Source organism: Bufo bufo, chromosome 9, assembly GCF_905171765.1.
Source record: "Bufo bufo chromosome 9, aBufBuf1.1, whole genome shotgun sequence".
NCBI lineage: Eukaryota > Metazoa > Chordata > Amphibia > Anura > Bufonidae > Bufo > Bufo bufo.
In genome coordinates this window covers 67,842,580-67,860,336 of record NC_053397.1, presented here as the reverse complement: position 1 = coordinate 67,860,336, position 17,757 = coordinate 67,842,580, and the positions used below count along the sequence as shown (strand labels likewise).

Below are 17,757 nucleotides of genomic sequence, written 5' to 3'. Positions count from 1 at the left end.
AATAGGTAGCTAAAACGAAGATGCAGAATACTTCGTTATCTTCGTTTTGTGGAATATGACGAATACATTCGTTATATTCGTTTTGTGGAATATGACGAATACATTCGTCATATTCGCTAATTCTACCAAGCCAACCATAGTAAACCAGGTCCAAGTTGAAATCGCAATTCGATTAATTCAAGTTATAATAATTCAATTTCGATTTTAACTTAGCACTGCTATATTCCATATTAGGCTAGAATTAAATATAGCAGTGCGAAGTTAAAATCGAAATTCGATTATTATAACTTGAAATAATCGAATTGCGATTTTTCACGTAATTCTCAAATCCGACAGTACATTCTAGTATATGGAGACGTTCCCATGGTGATGGGGACGCTCCATGAGCACGGAAGTCGGCAGAAGCGGCAACGGGCACTGACTGGAGCAGCCAGGAAGCCAGGAATCCAAAGGACAGGTAAGAACAACTTTAGGGAAGTGGGAAAGAAAAAAATATAACAATAAAAAAAATAATAATAATAATTCAAGTAATAATAATCGAATTTCGATTTTAACTTAGCACTGCTATATTCCATATTAGCTTAATATGGAATATAGCAGTGCTAAGTTAAAATCGAAATTCGATTATTATAACTTGAATTAATCGCATTGCTATTTCAATAGGAGAGTAGCCTTTAAGTTAAAATCGCAATACGCGATTATTTAAATCGCATATTAATCGCGATAAGAATAATAATGACGAATATTCGATTTCGACGAATATAAAACGAATATTCTATTGAATATTCGCAAATTTCGTCGAAATCGAATATGGCACCTGCCGCTCATCACTAGTAATGGGCAAGGTTGGAACTATTATTCCACCACTGACTGTATGCAAATGAGGAGCTTCAAGCCAAGGGGGCAGTGGCTTTGATGCTTAAAGTCAAGCTTGCCGCATCCTCTTCCCTCCCATTCTTGCTTGAGTGCCCTTTATTTTCCTTCATTCCCAATTCCCCAGGAGATCTTTTGCATGTGCCATAAGATCTCATTTTTGGCACCTGTGCAGTGAGCCCCACTGACTTCAAGTGTTCAACTTTTTTTTTCAGAAAAAGATCAAGGAACACAGAGGTTAATTCATTTCTTTGTGTACATGGCTACATAAGGAATGTGATAATGATGTGTCCTTGTAGTCATCTCTAGTAGACACCTGTAGACTGATATGCAGTCTGTACCTCTTTAGAACATATACCCCCTCACAATTTTTGATCTATTGGTTTAATATCACCAGCAGCCAATAATGTAGGCCTTCTCCCACTAACATAGTAACACAGTAACATAGTACATAAGGCCGAAAAAAGACATTTGTCCATCCAGTTCGGCCTGTCATCCTGCAAGTTGATCCAGAGTTATTTATAGGGTTGATCCTAGTTATTTATAGGGTTACTCTTCCTCATCTAGTCACCTTCTCTTTTATTTTAGTTTGATGTTTGGGTGAAAGGAATTCTCTTTTTATTACTACTTGTATTTGGCTTATGCTATTCTATTTTGTATTTTTAAGGAGGTGTGACACAGTGAAAGGTCTGGTGTGAAGAGGAAGGCTTTTTCCTCCCAGCATGTGCTGCTGGACTGATTGAAACCCAGGTGAGGTCAAGCACTGGACCGGATTACATATGCTGGTCTGGGCTTTGCTGACAGCGGACTGTCTTAAAAGTCCAGCTGGACGGCAGTAGGTGGTGGGAGGCCTGTGGCTGGATGTTGGATTTTGGCCTGTCTGGGATGACAGGACGGCGAACATCTGGACTTGTCCCACTTCCGCGGTACCAGGACTTAAAACCTCAGGTGACTTTTGTTTTTGTTAACCTGCTTGTGTGAATAAACACTGAACTTGTGTTTAAGAACTGTTTTGTGCCTCTGTTCTGCATCTGCTTACCCTGCCTACCAGAGCGAATACCCACAGAGGGGGAGGTAGATCCACCTCTTCCTGGGAATTGAGAAGTGCTGGCAGTCCCTGTTGAAAAGATGCTGCTGATCACAATGCTATGGTGTGGTCTGCCCATTAGATGGCATGGTTGTGGGGCAGGTATAGTGTTTTTTTGTGTACTAAAGTTCCTCGCTGCACATTTTGTATAATATTATGTCTTGAATGAACCATTGTTCTTGGTGTGGCTCCATTAGTGTAAGGTCTAGTTGAATAATAATGCAAGAATCCTGAAGTCTGGATCTTTGTAACCTCTGTCCATACACTACAGGCGGGCCTAGCCCCTTTCCACGTCCACTTCCTCACTTTTTCAGTTATGATTTAATTGGCTCTTTACCTTTTCCAGTCTCAGCTAATAGGTCATCTTAAGAAAATTATTTTATCGACTGGCGTATTACTTCCAAGACTTGTAGCTTATAAAATCTATGATTATCAACACTAGAGATGAGCGATTTTTCAGAAAAATTCGATTCGCCGGTTTGCCAAATTTTTCGGGAAAAATTTTGTTTGATCCGAATATATTCGTGGCGATTTACGTTACAAAAGTCTATTTCTTGGCTGCTGAGAGCCTTTATAGTGGTGTAGAACACTGTGCCTTGCAGTAACACGCATAGGGAGTCTGCTTTGGTAGTGAAATAATACTGTGAGTCCGTATGACATACAGATGACAGGCATCTGCTCTTAGAATCACTGCATACTTCACTTATTTGGGCAGTCACGGGGCCAAAACTGACCAAATAACTCAAGTATGAACTCAGCTTTACAGGTCGATGTTAGTGTCAAGAAGAAGTGCACTCCTTTTACACCGTCGCCAGCTTTTTAGATGTTATCAGAACCGGTTCTATTAAACGCTTATACAAGTAGAGCCCCCCAACAGAGTGGAGAGGGTGTCAGCAGTAAGTTTGTGTTGACATCACTGATTAATTTGCCCTTCCTCTGATCCGTCAGAGCAATAACCCACAAAAAAAAGGATCCTGTCTGTGGAGCATACGCCTTTACTCGGCATTTGCTCAATAATCCATCAGTATTGCTAATGCCAAAAAAAACAGGAGTGGATCTAAAACAGAGATGACATGTGAATGGAATATTTGCATGTCTTCTGTGTTTTGTACCCACTCCTGCTTTTGGCTACCAAATCATAAGTCAATTCTGATGGGACCATATAGGCCTTACAGTTGCTACACAGACAAGATCCGTTGTGCGTCTCATTTTTCCTTCCTTCTGACAGATCAGAAGAAGGGTCAAACAAATGAAGATGTCAGCCAGGCCGGAAGGCAAAATAGTGGCCAGTCATGAAGTGTGAAGGGTGGGAACAGCATGAGGAGACCACAGAGTGGCCCAATGACAGGGTCTTTAGTTTTTGGCAGCTTTAGGAGGCCACATAGTGGCACAACGACAGAGTCTGGAGGTGGTGGCAGCATTAGGAGGCACAATGACAGTGTAGAAGTGGGCAGCAGCATCAGGAAGCCACAGAGTGGCACAATGACAGAGTCTGGAGGTGGCGGCAGCAGCAGCATCAGAAGGAGGCCACAGAGTGGCACAATGACAGAGTCCGGAGGTGGCAGCAGCAGCATCAGTAGGAGACCACAGAGTGGCACAATGACAGAGTCTGGAGTTTTCAGCAGTATGAGGAGGCCACCGAGTGGCACAATGACAGAGTCTGGAGGTGGCGGCAGTAGCAGCATCAGTAGTAAGCCACAGGGTGGCACAATGACAGAGTGTGGAGGTGGCGGCAGCAGCAGCATTAGGAGGGGTCCACAAGGTGGCACAATGACCGAGTGTAAAGGTGGTGGCAGCATCAGGAGACCACAGGGTGGCAAGGTGACATAGTGTGGAGGTGGGGGCAGCATCAGGAGGCCACAAAGTGGCAAGGTGACATATTGTGGAGGTGGCGGCAGCATCAGGAGGCCACAGAGTGGCAAGGTGACATAGTGTGGAGGTGGCAGCAGCATGAGGAGGCCACAGCATGAGGAGGCCACAGAGTGGCACAACGAGGAGAGATTGCGGAGGTGGCAGCATCATGAGGGGGCCACAGAGTGGCACGACGACGAGAGATTGTGGAGGTGAGAACAGCATGAGGAGGCCACAGAGTGGCAGCTTCGTCTATTCATTTATAGGGAATATGGGACAGACCAGAAGGTTAAAATTTCTCAACTTTATAAAGTGTTGCTTAAAACACGAGTTAATAATACATGTTCTCCGGCACAAAAGGCTTGGCAAATTCATTGTCCGTGAATTTCCCTCGAAGATTGGGATAATATATTGGCGAATTTAAGTTTACTTTCTTATAATTTTAATCAAGTTTTGGTTCAATTTAATATTCAATAATTAATAAATTTAATAATAAAAATTAAATGTTGCCTAAGACAGGAGAGAATCCGCCAGTCTTCAGTTTATTCGACAACATGGTTACGATGGAGAAAGCATTCCAAAAAACAAATCCTGTCAAGATTGATGGAAGTGCGGTATCGGCTGCTCACCGACCTACGTACTTCTGGGGGAACTTGCCTGGCATGAACAGACCTCTAGTAGCTACAAACAATGAGAAGACAAAGCGTCAAGATAGCTTTGAGCCCGGAAGAGTCGCGAAGTTCATCAAGATACGTCACTAAAGATTTTACCGCATGTAACCGCAGCGCTGAGCGCTGAAGAAATTAAGTTTTTCGACCAAAATACTTCAATAAAGATTTTACCGCATATAACTGCAGCGCTGACCGATGAGTAAATTTTGTTTTTCGACCGAAATAGGTCAATAAAGATTTTACCACATATAACTGCAGCACTGAACGCTGAATAAAATTTGTTTTTTGACCGAAATATGCCACAAAAGGTTTTACCACATATAACTGCAGCACTGAACGCTGAATATTTTTTTTTTTCCAACCAAAATAAGTCAATAAACATTTTACCACATATAACTGCAGCGCTTAACGCTGAATAAAATGTGTTTTTCGACCGAAATTTGTCAATAAAGATTTTACCACATATAACTACAGCGCTGAGCCCTGAATAATAATTTTTTTCGACCGAAATAAGTCAATAAACACTTTACCACATATAACTGCAGTGCTTAATGCTGAATAAAATTAGTTTTTCGACCGAAATACGTCACAAAAGGTTTTACTACATATAACTGCAGCGCTGAACGCTGAATACATATTTTTTTGCTACCCAAATACGTCACTAAAGGTTTTACCACAAATATTACTGCAGCGCTGAACGCTGAATATATTTAGTTTTTCGACCAAAATACATCACTAATAGTGTTGAGCGAACCCGGACTGTAAAGTTCGGGTCTGTACTGAACTTTACAATTTTTGGTACCCGAACCCGAACTTTGCCGGAAAAGTTTGGGTTTGAGTTCGGTGTTCGGGCATTTAATAAAGCATGTTGAAAGGCTGCAGGGCAGCCAATCAACAATCTTTTAGGCTGTGTGCCCTTAGAAGCCATCACAGCCATGCCTACTAACGGCATGGCTGTGATTGGCTGGTGCATCATGTGACCCAGCCTCTATATAAGCTGGATCACGTGTAGCACCGCCCATCAGCTCTCAGTAGTGAAGGGACAGAAAGCAGGCAGCTGAAGTGAGGGATTTTTTGTGGGTGCAATACACCATCTTTGCACCCCTGACACAGAAAAATAATCATAAATATGGCTGTTAATTCTGTGGATGACCTACAGCGATTTTTTTGTGAGTGCAATACACCATCTTTGCACCCCTGACACAGAAAGCTAATCATAAATCTGGCTGTTAATTCTGTGGGTGACCTACAGCGATTTTTTTTTTGTGTGGGTGCAATGCAACATTGTATTTTGTACCCCTGACACACAAATAAAATAGTTAATCTGTCTGTTAGTTAGGTGCACGTCATCGTCATATACCCATTTATTGCGTGAAGCACACCTGCACTGCATACGTGACAGGGAAAATAATTTTGTTAATCTGTCTGTTAGTTCAGTGGGTGATCTCAAAGAATGAGGAGAGCATCAAATAAGGGACGTGGCCCTGGTGGGGTTGGTAGAGCTTCTGTTGCAGGGAGAGGACGTGGTCGATCTGTGCCAGCTACACGCCCAAATGAAACCCCTTCCTCAGGTGTACATAGGCGACAGAACGTTCAGCATTATTTTGTAGGCCCGAATACCGGTGTATGAATGGTGAGGCCAGAAAAAGTAGAGGCGGTAGTAGATTGGGTGGCTCCAGTTTCTTCACATTGTCTCCCACCCGATCCCCTGCTGAAAGCGCAGAATTGGCACCTGTAGCCCATGGGCATCTGTCTTTCACCTCACACCCTTGCAAATCAGCCAAGCAGTCTGAGCCGCAAGTCATGCAGCAGTCTCTTATGCTTTTTGATAACTCTTCTAACAGGGTTTCCGAGGGCCGTCCACATAGCCCTGCTCCAGAAGTGGAAGAGATTGAGTGCACTGATGCCCAACCACTTATGTTTCAGGATGTGGACATGGGAGGACCACCGCAGCACATATCTGATGATGACGAAACACAGGTGCCAACTGCTGGGACTTTCTGCAGTGTGCAGACCGGCAAGGAGTCCAGGGGTGAAGAGTAGGTAGAAGATGATGTGGAGGATGATGAGGTCCTAGACCCCACATGGAATCAAGGTCATGTGAGTGACGTGTGCAGTTCGGAGGAAGAGGCGGTGGTCACACAGCACCAGCCGCACAACAAAAGAGGGAGCAGTATGCAAAAGCAGAGTTGCCGTCCCCTAGCGAGTACGCCTGCTACTGCCCACCGCACCCAGGGACTGAGCACACCAATTTTGTGATATATTTTCAACACGTGTTATGTACATGGACTATCTGCTGCGGAGGCAGCAGTGTTATATATGAAGAAAAGTTGAAGTTCGTGATTCGAATATTCGTGATCAACACTACTCCCTAATTGCACACTGGGTAAATGCAGTGGCGGCTGGGCCTGAGGCGGATAACAGTTTGGCACATGTCCTTCCACCACTGAGGATTGCAGGACATTTCTCTTTGCCTCCTATTGCCTCCTCCTCCTACTCCGCCTCCTCATCTGGTCAGCGTAACACCTTCACCACCAACTTCAGCACAGCCAGGGGTAAACGACAGAAGGCTGTTTTGAAACTCATCTGTTTGGGGGAAAAACCACACATCGCGCAGGAGCTGTGGATGGGTATGGAACAACAGACCGATGAGTGGTTGGTGCCACTGAGCCTCAAGCCCAGCCTGGTGGTGTGCGATAATGGGCAAAATCTCGTAGCAGCTCTGGGCCTAGCCGGTTTGACGCACATCCCTTGCCTGGCGCATGTGCTGAATTTGGTGGTGCAGAGGTCCCTGAAAAATTACCCCGATATGTCAGAGCTGCTGCAGAAAGTGCGGTCTGTCTGTGCACGCTTTCGGCGTTCTAACCCTGCTGTTGCTCGCCTGTCTGCGCTGCAGCGTAACTTCGGCCTTCCCGCTCACCGCCTCATAAGTGATATGCCCACAAGGTGGAACTCCACCTTGCACATGCTGGAGAGACTGTGCGAGCAGCAGGCGATAGTGAAGTTTCAGCTGCAGCACGCACGGGTGAGTCGCCCTGTGGAACAGCACCACTTCACCACCAACGAGTGGGCCTCCATGCGAGACGTGTGTGCCGTGTTGCACTGTTTCGAGTACTCCACCAACATGGCCAGTGCCGATAACGCAGTCCTTATTGTTACTATCCCACTTCTATGTCTCCTTGAAAAAACGCTTTGGGCGATGATGGAAGAGGATGTGGCACAGGAGGAAGAGGAGGAGGAAGAGGGATTGTTTTCACGGTTATCAGGCCAGTCATTGACAAGTGGCTCGGAGGGTTGGTTCCTGCACCAACAGAGGCCAGGTACACAATTGTCCAGCCACAGCACAGTTCTGGTGGATGAGTATGATGAGGAGGAGGAACCATGTTCACAGCAGGGTGGCACCCAAAGCAGCTCATGGGCATCACTGGAGCATGGCTGGGGGGATACAGAGGACACAGACGAAACACCTCCCACAGAGGACAGCTTGTCGTTGCCTCTAGGCTGCATGGCACACATGAGCAACTACATGCTGCAGTGCCTGCACAATGACCGCCAAGTTGCCCACATTCTAACCAGTGCTGATTACGGGTGGCCACACTGCTGGATCCCCGCTACACGGACAATGTGCCGTCCTTAATTCCGTCACTGGAGATTGATCGGAAAAAGCGCGAGAACAAGCGCACACTGGTAAACACGCTGCTGATGGCATTCCCACCTGACACCGGGGGCTTAGTGGAAGCACAAGGCGAAGCCATTGTGGACAAGCTCACGTTCATTAAAATGAATCAGGCATGGATCCCACTTGTGCTGAGTAGACAAGTATACTGGCCGTACTCAGTCATTGTTATACTCCAGCGCACTTTCTCTTTGTTTTCTTTTTTATACTGTATTTCCCAATGTTTTGGGGTCTTCCAAATTTATAAAAAAAAAAATACAAAAATAGTGTTGGCTACCTCCTTCTCCTCCTCCACCACCGCTTCCAACTACACCGCCACGTCCACCGCCTCCTCAACCTCCTACTCCACTTTGACCTCCGCCTCCTAGTTCAAGATCAATATTGTTTACTTTTTTTTAAAATTCTATGTTATTTTAATTCATTTCCATATCCACATTTGTTTGCAGGGCAATTGTCCTGCTCTTACCTCTATTTTGCTTCCTTTTGCAGCCCTCTAGCCCTTTCTATGACTTTTTTGGAGCCATTTTAGTGCCCCAAAGTTCAGGTCCCCATTGACTTCATAGGGGTTCGGGGTCAAGTTCGGGTCCCGAACTTTGCGGCGAAGTTCGGCCGAACCCGGCGAACCCGAACTTCCAGGTGTTCGCTCAACCTTAGTCACTAAAGGTTTTGCCACATATAACTGCAACAGTGAACGCTGAATATATTTTGTTTTTCTACCGAAATAAGTCACTAGAGGTTTTACCACTGTAGGAAGGCGCATGGGTCCGTCATTGACGGAAGGTACGTGTCACCGAGGTTCCTGGCCTCGGTGAGATAAGAACCGGTTATTTTGTGTGTCAGCCGCAGCTAGTGCTCGCTGACACAGTTTTTTCTTAGTGTGGCTGAAAAGCCGATCCAGGCCGGTTCTTATTGGGTGCAGCCAAAGAGCAGGGTGGGTGGCTGTTCCCCACGTCCAGTCCAGGTTTTTGGCTGGGGTTTAAAAACCCAGCCAGCAGCTCAGCTGGGTGTGGAATGAACCTCCAGGTGATGGTGGAGCTCTGTGTTTTGGGAGCTGAGGAGTTCTAGCATACTACAAGGCTGAGAGTTGCATGAGAGCTGCCAGTTGGAAGCCAGGCACCCTAAAGCCTGCTGTGGACTGCCAGGTGACGTGTTTCTTTGACTTCTGTGGACTTTTGCTGTGTGAATTAACACGAGGATTTCTGCGGTGTGAATTAACACCAGGGCCCTGACAAGTATTGTGTTTTTTTTCCTGCCTTTTTTGTGTGAATAAACACTGATAGGGATGAGCGAACCCGAACTGTATAGTTCGGGTTCGTACCGAATTTTGGGGTGTCCGTGACACGGACCCGAACCCGAACATTTTCGTAAAAGTCCGGGTTCGGTGTTCGGCGCTTTCTTGGCGCTTTTTGAAAGGCTGCAAAGCAGCCAATCAACAAGCGTCATACTACTTGGCCCAAGAGGCCATCACAGCCATGCCTACTATTGGCATGGCTGTGATTGGCCAGTGCACCATGTGACCCAGCCTCTATTTAAGCTGGAGTCACGTAGCGCCGCACGTCACTCTGCTATGATCAGTATAGGGAGAGGTTGCAGCTGCGACGTTAGGGCGAGATTAGGCAGATTAACTCCTCCAAAAGACTTCATTCTGTGATCGATCTGCAGCTGTGGATCATTGAAGTGCTATTATTGACTTGCTCACTTTTTTGAGGCTGCCCAGAGCGTTTTTAGATCACTTTTTTTCTGGGGTGATCGGCGGCCACTTTGTGACTTGTGGTGCGCCAGCACGAGCTATCACCAAGTGTATTTAACCATCGATAGTGTGGTTATTTTGTGCTATATCCTACATCAGCTGCAGGCTGAGCCTGTGTCACCGAAGTGCATTTAACCATCAACAGTCTGGTTATTTTTTGGCCATATACTACATCAGCTGCAGGCTAAGCCTGTGTCACCCAAGTGCATTTAACCATCAACAGTCTGATTATTTTTTGGCCATATACTACATCAGCTGCAGGCTGAGCCTGTGTCACCCAAGTGTATTTAACCATCGATAGTGTGGTTATTTTGTGCTATATCCTACATCAGCTGCAGGCTGAGCCTGTGTCACCCAAGTGTATTTAACCATCAACAGTCTGATTATTTTTTGGCCATATACTACATCTGGTGCAGGCTGAGCCTGTGTCACCCAAGTGCATTTAACCATCAACAGTCTGATTATTTTTTGGCCATATACTACATCTGGTGCAGGCTGAGCCTGTGTCACCCAAGTGCATTTAACCATCAACAGTGTGGTTATTTTTTGGCCATATATTACATCAGGGGCAAGTTGAGCCTGTCACCCAGCGCCTAAAAAATAGACCTGACATTTCTATTCAACCAAATCTGTACTGTTTTAGCTGGTCAAGTTATTTGTATTGACCGTAAAAGCACACTTTTTTTTCTGGGTTGAAAAAGCATTCCCAAATTTGCCATTCTCAAAATAACTAGTTTCTGGTATTTGAGGCCTACTTGAAATCTATCCCAAAAAGAAAATCTTACATTGAAGGTATTGATAGTGTCATTCAGAAAAACCTAAGACACACACTAGCGTGCTGATAGAAGTGTGATTCTGTGATTAAACCTATACCTGTCACACACAGTGGCGTCTCTAGCTTTCAAATTTTGGGGGGGCACACTGGGGGCCAGGACAAAAGTAGGGGGGGCAGCTATAACAACGATACATTTACACAAGTACACTTAGAAATGCTGCAATACTTTACCCAATACCTAAAACCGCAACAGGGAAGAAAAGTCCAGCTGTCTGTGGATGACACTTTTATAGAGAGGGGGATCTGTGGATGACACTGCTATGGGGGGGATCTGTGGATGCCACATACCGTATATAGCATCTTATGCTATATGTGTCACCCACAGATCCACCCCATGACAGTGTCATCCCCATTTCCCCCTCCATAACAGTGTCATCCACAGATCTCCCTCCCTATAACAGTGTCATCCACAGATCTCCCTCCCCGCCTCTCACAGGAGTGTACATATATAAAATAAACATATTTCACATGAACACTTACAGTTACTTGGCTTGGCCCTTGGGGATCTCGGACGCCACTTCAACACTTTGGCCGGGGGCTCGGCGGAGCTGATGTTGTGTTTTATCCTAATGAGAAAGATTTCATAATAAGGATTTGGAGAAGGGGCAGAGGGATAGTAGAGCAGAGAGAGGCTGGTGCTGCTACTAGGGGGTCATACCATGGGGGAGTAATAAAACCCACCATAATGCCCCCCAGTAGAAATAATTATCCTTATAATGTGCAAAACATACCCCCTTATGCCCCCAGTTGAGCTAATGTCCCCCATAATGTGCCAGTATAAAATACCCCTATATAGTGCACCAGTAAATGCCTCCATAGTGCTCCTCTCCCCCCTTCCTGCTAGTGCCCCCCATAATGTACCAGTATAAAATGTCCCATATATCGTGCCCCAGTAGATGCCCTCAGTGTCCCCCATAATTTGCAAGTATAAAATACCCCTTCTTAGTTCCCCCCGTAGATGACTCCATAGTACTCCTCTCTCCCCTTCTCCATAGTACCCACCATAATGTGTCCAAGTATAAAATGCTACTGTACAGAGCGCCCCATATAAAACACCCCTTCTTTGTGGCCTCAGTAGATGCCCCTATAGTGCCCACCAATAATGTGCCAGTAATAAGTGCCCTCAATAACGTGCCAGTAACAAGAGCCCCCCAATGTGCCAGTAATAAGCCCCCATCACGTGCCAGTAACAAGAGCCCCATCACGTGCCAGTAATAAGCCCCCATCACGTGCCAGTAATAAGCCCCCCATCACGTGCCAGTAATAAGCCCCCCATCACGTGCCAGTATTAAGCCCCCCCATGTTCTAGTATTAAGTCCCCCCATCATCATGTGCCAGTATTAAGTCCCCCCATCATCATGTGCCAGTATTAAGTCCCCCCATCATCATGTGTCAGTATTAAGTCCCCCCCATCATCATGTGTCAGTATTAAGTCCCCCCCATCATCATGTGTCAGTATTAAGTCCCCCCCATCATCATGTGCCAGTATTAAGTCCCCCCCATCATCATGTGCCAGTATTAAGTCCCCCCCATCATCATGTGCCAGTATTAAGTCCCCCCCATCATGTGCCAGTATTAAGTCCCCCCATCATCATGTGCCAGTATTAAGTCCCCCCATCATCATGTGCCAGTATTAAGTCCCCCCATCATCATGTGCCAGTATTGTAATAAGCCCCCCCAATGTGCCAGTAACACTATTGTAAAAAAAACAAAAAAAAAACACTTATACTTACCTAAGTGTCAGCGATGCGATGCAGCCTCTTCCTGTGTCCCACGCTGTAATGTAAGGCTCAGGCGGCACGATGACGTCATTGCGCCGGCCTCTGATAGGCTGCCGGCCTAGTGCCTGCAGCCAGGGGCGTACATAAAAATCACTGGGCCCCATAGCAGGAATCTAAATTGGGCCCCCATTCCCCTTTTATAGCCCCTCCCTTTGTTCCATGAACTATTCTTGCTGCTGCGTTTTATAATTTATGCCATCAGGGCCGGATTGGGATTACAAAACAGCCCTGGCACACAAAAGAGATATAATAGATGCAGATGTATATTATATACAGCAGTGTACAGTTATGTGAGGTACGCGGTATAATATAGACAGTGTGTACAGGTATATAGTATATTCCCTAGTGTTCTGATATGTGAGGTACAGGGTATAATAGATGCAGTGTGTACAGGTATATAGTATATACAGCAGTGTACTGATATGTGAGGTACGGGGTATAATATATGCAGTGTATACAGGTATACAGTATATACAGTAGTGTAATATGTGAGGTACGAGGTATAATAGATGCAGTGTGTACAGGTATATAGTAAATACAGCAGTGTATTGACACCTCGTACCTCAGATATCAGTACACCGCTGTATATACTATATATCTGTACACACTGCATCTATTATACCTCGTACCTCACATATATAGTATATACAGAAGTGTACCGATATCTGTACACACAGCATCTATTATACCTTGTACCTGACATATCAGTGCACTGCGGTATATACTATATATCTGTACATATTTCATGTATAATACTGTGTAATATATGCAGTGTGTGTGCATGTATGTGTGTGTATCTATATATATATATATATTACACACAGAGCAGTGTATTGATGTGACACATAGAAGGTATAATACTGTAGATGCAGTGTTTATAGAAATATGTGGTCAGTTATACATTATGGTCACTGTGTGTGTGAGGTACATGAGGTAGTGGTCACTGTAACTGTCTGAAGTATTATACATGAGTGAGCAATGAGTAAAAACCGGGCATGGGGGGGGGGTAAATGATGAGAAGTGGAGGACCTCCTCTTACCTCTCCATTCCAGTCTGTATGGATCAATGCAGAGCTGCTTGCGAACATCTAATACTTGCTATTAGGGGTTGAAGGACCTGTGATGATGTCATCACAGGTCCTGGCAGATATACCTTTGAAACCTAGGAACTACACCATTTTTGGTGCAGTTCCGTTGCTAGATTCTGCAGGACCTGTGATGTTGAAGATGATGTCATCACAGGTCCTGGCAGATGCACTGTTCTAACCTGGGAACTACACTTTACACTGTGCAGTTCTCTTACAGGACCTGTGATGACATCATCAAAGGTCCTTTAGCTTTAGAAAGATAAACAGGAGCAATTAGGGGGCGGGGCCTCTCCTCCACTTCGGGGCCTGCCTGCAGCCTATCAGAGGAAGGGGAAGGGACACGCCTCTCCCTCCCCTGCACCTCCGCTGGCACATGCAGTTTACAATGGAGATGAGCGCAATGGAAGCGCTCATCTCCCTGTTCCCGGCGGCGGCTCACTGGGGGGGGGGGGGTCATTTTAGTTGGGGGGGCACAGCATGATGTAGGGGGGGCCGTGGCCCCCTCTGGCCCCCCCCTGGCGACGCCACTGGTCACATAGCGCAAAAAAAAACAGGTCTTACATCTCTATTCAACCAAATCTGCACTGTTTTAGCTGGTCAAGTTATTTGTAGTGACCGTAAAAGCAGACTTTTTGTTCTGGGTTGAAAAAGCATTCCCAAATTTGCCATTCTCAAAATAACTAGTTTCTGGTATTTGAGGCCTACTTGAAATCTATCCCAAAAAGAAAATCTTACATTGAAGGTATTGATAGTGTCATTCAGAAAAACCTAAGACACACGCTAGCGTGCTGATAGAAGTGTGATTCTGTGACTAAACCTATACCTGTCACACAGCGCAAAAAAAAACAGGTCTCACATCTCTATTCAACCAAATCTGCACTGTTTTAGCTGGTCAAGTTATTTGTAGTGACCGTAAAAGCAGACGTTTTGTTCTGGGTTGAAAAAGCATTCCCAAATTTGCCATTCTCAAAATAACTAGTTTCTGGTATTTGAGGCCTACTTGAAATCGATCCCAAAAAGAAAATCTTACATTGAAGGTATTGATAGTGTCATTCAGAAAAACCTAAGACACACGCTAGCGTGCTGATAGAAGTGTGATTCTGTGATTAAACCTATACCTGTCACACAGCGCAAAAAAAAAACAGGTCTCACATCTCTATTCAACCAAATCTGCACTGTTTTAGCTGGTCAAGTTATTTGTAGTGACCGTAAAAGCACACTTTTTTTTCTGGGTTGAAAAAGCATTCCCAAATTTGCCATTCTCAAAATTGTGGTGAACGGGAACAATGAGGAAAACATCTAATAAGGGACGCGGACGCGGACGTGGACATGGTCGTGGTGGTGCTAGTGGACCCTCTGGTGCTGGGAGAGGACGTGGCCGTTCTGCCACAGCCACACGTCCTAGTGAACCAACTACCTCAGGTCCCAGTAGCCAGCAGAATTTACAGCGATATTTGGTGGGGCCCAATGCCGTTCTAAGGATGGTAAGGCCTGAGCAGGTACAGGCATTAGTCAATTGGGTGGCCGACAGTGGATCCAGCACGTTCACATTATCTCCCACCCAGTCTTCTGCAGAAAGCGCACAGATGGCGCATGAAAACCAAGCCCATCGGTCTGTCACATCACCCCCATGCATATCAGGGAAACTGTCTGAGCCTCAAGTTATGCAGCAGTCTCTTATGCTGTTTGAAGACTCTGCTGCCAGGGTTTCCCAAGGGCAACCACCTATCCCTTCCCCAGGGGTGGAAGAGATAGAATGCACTAACGCACAACCACTTATTTTTCCTGATGATGAGGACATGGGAATACCACCTCAGCACGTCTCTGATGATGACGAAACACAGGTGCCAACTGCTGCGTCTTTCTGCAGTGTGCAGACTGAACAGGAGGTCAGGGATCAAGACTGGGTGGAAGACGATGCAGGGGACGATGAGGTCATAGACCCCACATGGAATGAAGGTCGTGCCACTGACTTTCACAGTTCGGAGGAAGAGGCAGTGGTGAGACCGAGCCAACAGCGTAGCAAAAGAGGGAGCAGTGGGCAAAATCAGAACACCCGCCGCCAAGAGACTCCGCCTGCTACTGACCGCCGCCATCTGGGACCGAGCACCCCAAAGGCAGCTTCAAGGAGTTCCCTGGCATGGCACTTCTTCAAACAATGTGCTGACGACAAGACCCGAGTGGTTTGCACGCTGTGCCATCAGAGCCTGAAGCGAGGCATTAACGTTCTGAACCTTAGCACAACCTGCATGACCAGGCACCTGCATGCAAAGCATGAAATGCAGTGGAGTAAACACCTTAAAAACAAGGAAGTCACTCAGGCTCCCCCTGCTACCTCTTCTGCTGCTGCCGCCGCCTCGGCCTCTTCTGCTGCTGCTGCCGCCGCCTCGGTCCTCTTCCTCCGCCTCTGGAGGAACGTTGGCACCTGCCACCCAGCAAACATGGGATGTACCACCAACACCACCACCTGCGTCACCAAGCATCTCAACCATGTCACACGGCAGCGTTCAGCTCTCCATCTCACAAACATTTGAGAGAAAGCGTAAATTCCCACCTAGCCACCCTCGATCCCTGGCCCTGAATGCCAGCATTTCTAAACTACTGGCCTATGAAATGCTGTCATTTAGGCTGGTGGACACACACAGCTTCAAACAGCTCATGTCACTTGCTGTCCCACAGTATGTTGTTCCCAGCCGCCACTACTTCTCCAAGAGAGCCGTGCCTTTCCTGCACAAACAAGTGTCCGATAAAATCAAGTGTGCACTGCGCAACGCCATCTGTGGCAAGGTCCACCTAACCACAGATACGTGGACCAGTAAGCACGGCCAGGGACGCTATATCTCCCTAACTGCACACTGGGTAAATGTAGTGGCGGCTGGGCCCCAGGCGGAGAGCTGTTTGGCGCACGTCCTTCCGCCGCCAAGGATCACAGGGCAACATTCTTTGCCTCCTGTCTCCTCCTCCTCCTACTCAGCTTCCTCCTCCTCTTCTTCCACCTGCTCATCCAGTCAGCCACACACCTTCACCACCAACTTCAGCACAGCACGGGGTAAACGTCAGCAGGCCATTCTGAAACTCATATGTTTGGGGGACAGGCCCCACACCGCACAGGAGTTGTGGCGGGGTATAGAACAACAGACCGACGAGTGGTTGCTGCCGGTGAGCCTCAAGCCCGGCCTGGTGGTGTGCGATAATGGGCGAAATCTCGTTGCAGCTCTGGGACTAGCCAGTTTGACGCACATCCCTTGCCTGGCGCATGTGCTGAATTTGGTGGTGCAGAAGTTCATTCGCAACTACCCCGACATGTCAGAGCTGCTGCATAAAGTGCGGGCCGTCTGTTCGCGCTTCCGGCGTTCACACCCTGCCGCTGCTCGCCTGTCTGCGCTACAGCGTAACTTCGGCCTTCCCGCTCACCGCCTCATATGCGACGTGCCCACCAGGTGGAACTCCACCTTGCATATGCTGGACAGACTGTGCGAGCAGCAGCAGGCCATAGTGGAGTTTCAGCTGCAGCACGCACGGGTCAGTCGCACTGTGGATCAGACCCACTTCACCACCAATTACTGGGCCTCCATGCGAGACCTGTGTGCCCTGTTGCGCTGTTTCGAGTACTCCACCAACATGGCCAGTGGCGATGACGCCGTTATCAGCGTTACAATACCACTTCTATGTCTCCTTGAGAAAACACTTAGGGCGATGGAAGAGGAGGTGGTCGAGGAGGAAGAGGGGTCATTTTTAGCACTTTCAGGCCGGTCTCTTCGAAGTGACTCAGAGGGAGGTTTTTTGCAACAGCAGAGGCCAGGTACAAATGTGGCCAGACAGGGCCCACTACTGGAGGACGAGGATGACGAGGATGAGGAGGAGGTGGAGGAGGATGAGGATGAAGCATGTTCACAGCGGGGTGGCACCCAAAGCAGCTCGGGCCCATCACTGGTGCGTGGCTGGGGGGAAACACAGGACGATGACGATACGCCTCCCACAGAGGACAGCTTGTCCTTACCTCTGGGCAGCCTGGCACACATGAGCGACTACATGCTGCAGTGCCTGCGCAACGACAGCAGAGTTGCCCACATTTTAACGTGTGCGGACTACTGGGTTGCCACCCTGCTGGATCCCCGGTACAAAGATAATGTGCCCACCTTACTT

General features: G+C 47.0%; 1 protein-coding gene across 1 annotated transcript in view; it reads right to left on the bottom strand.

The window, feature by feature from the left end:
• LOC120978779 (dimethylaniline monooxygenase [N-oxide-forming] 2-like) overlaps positions 1-17,757 on the bottom strand; it is a 171,643-nt gene that overhangs the window by 138,712 nt on the left and 15,174 nt on the right. The window lies entirely within an intron of this gene.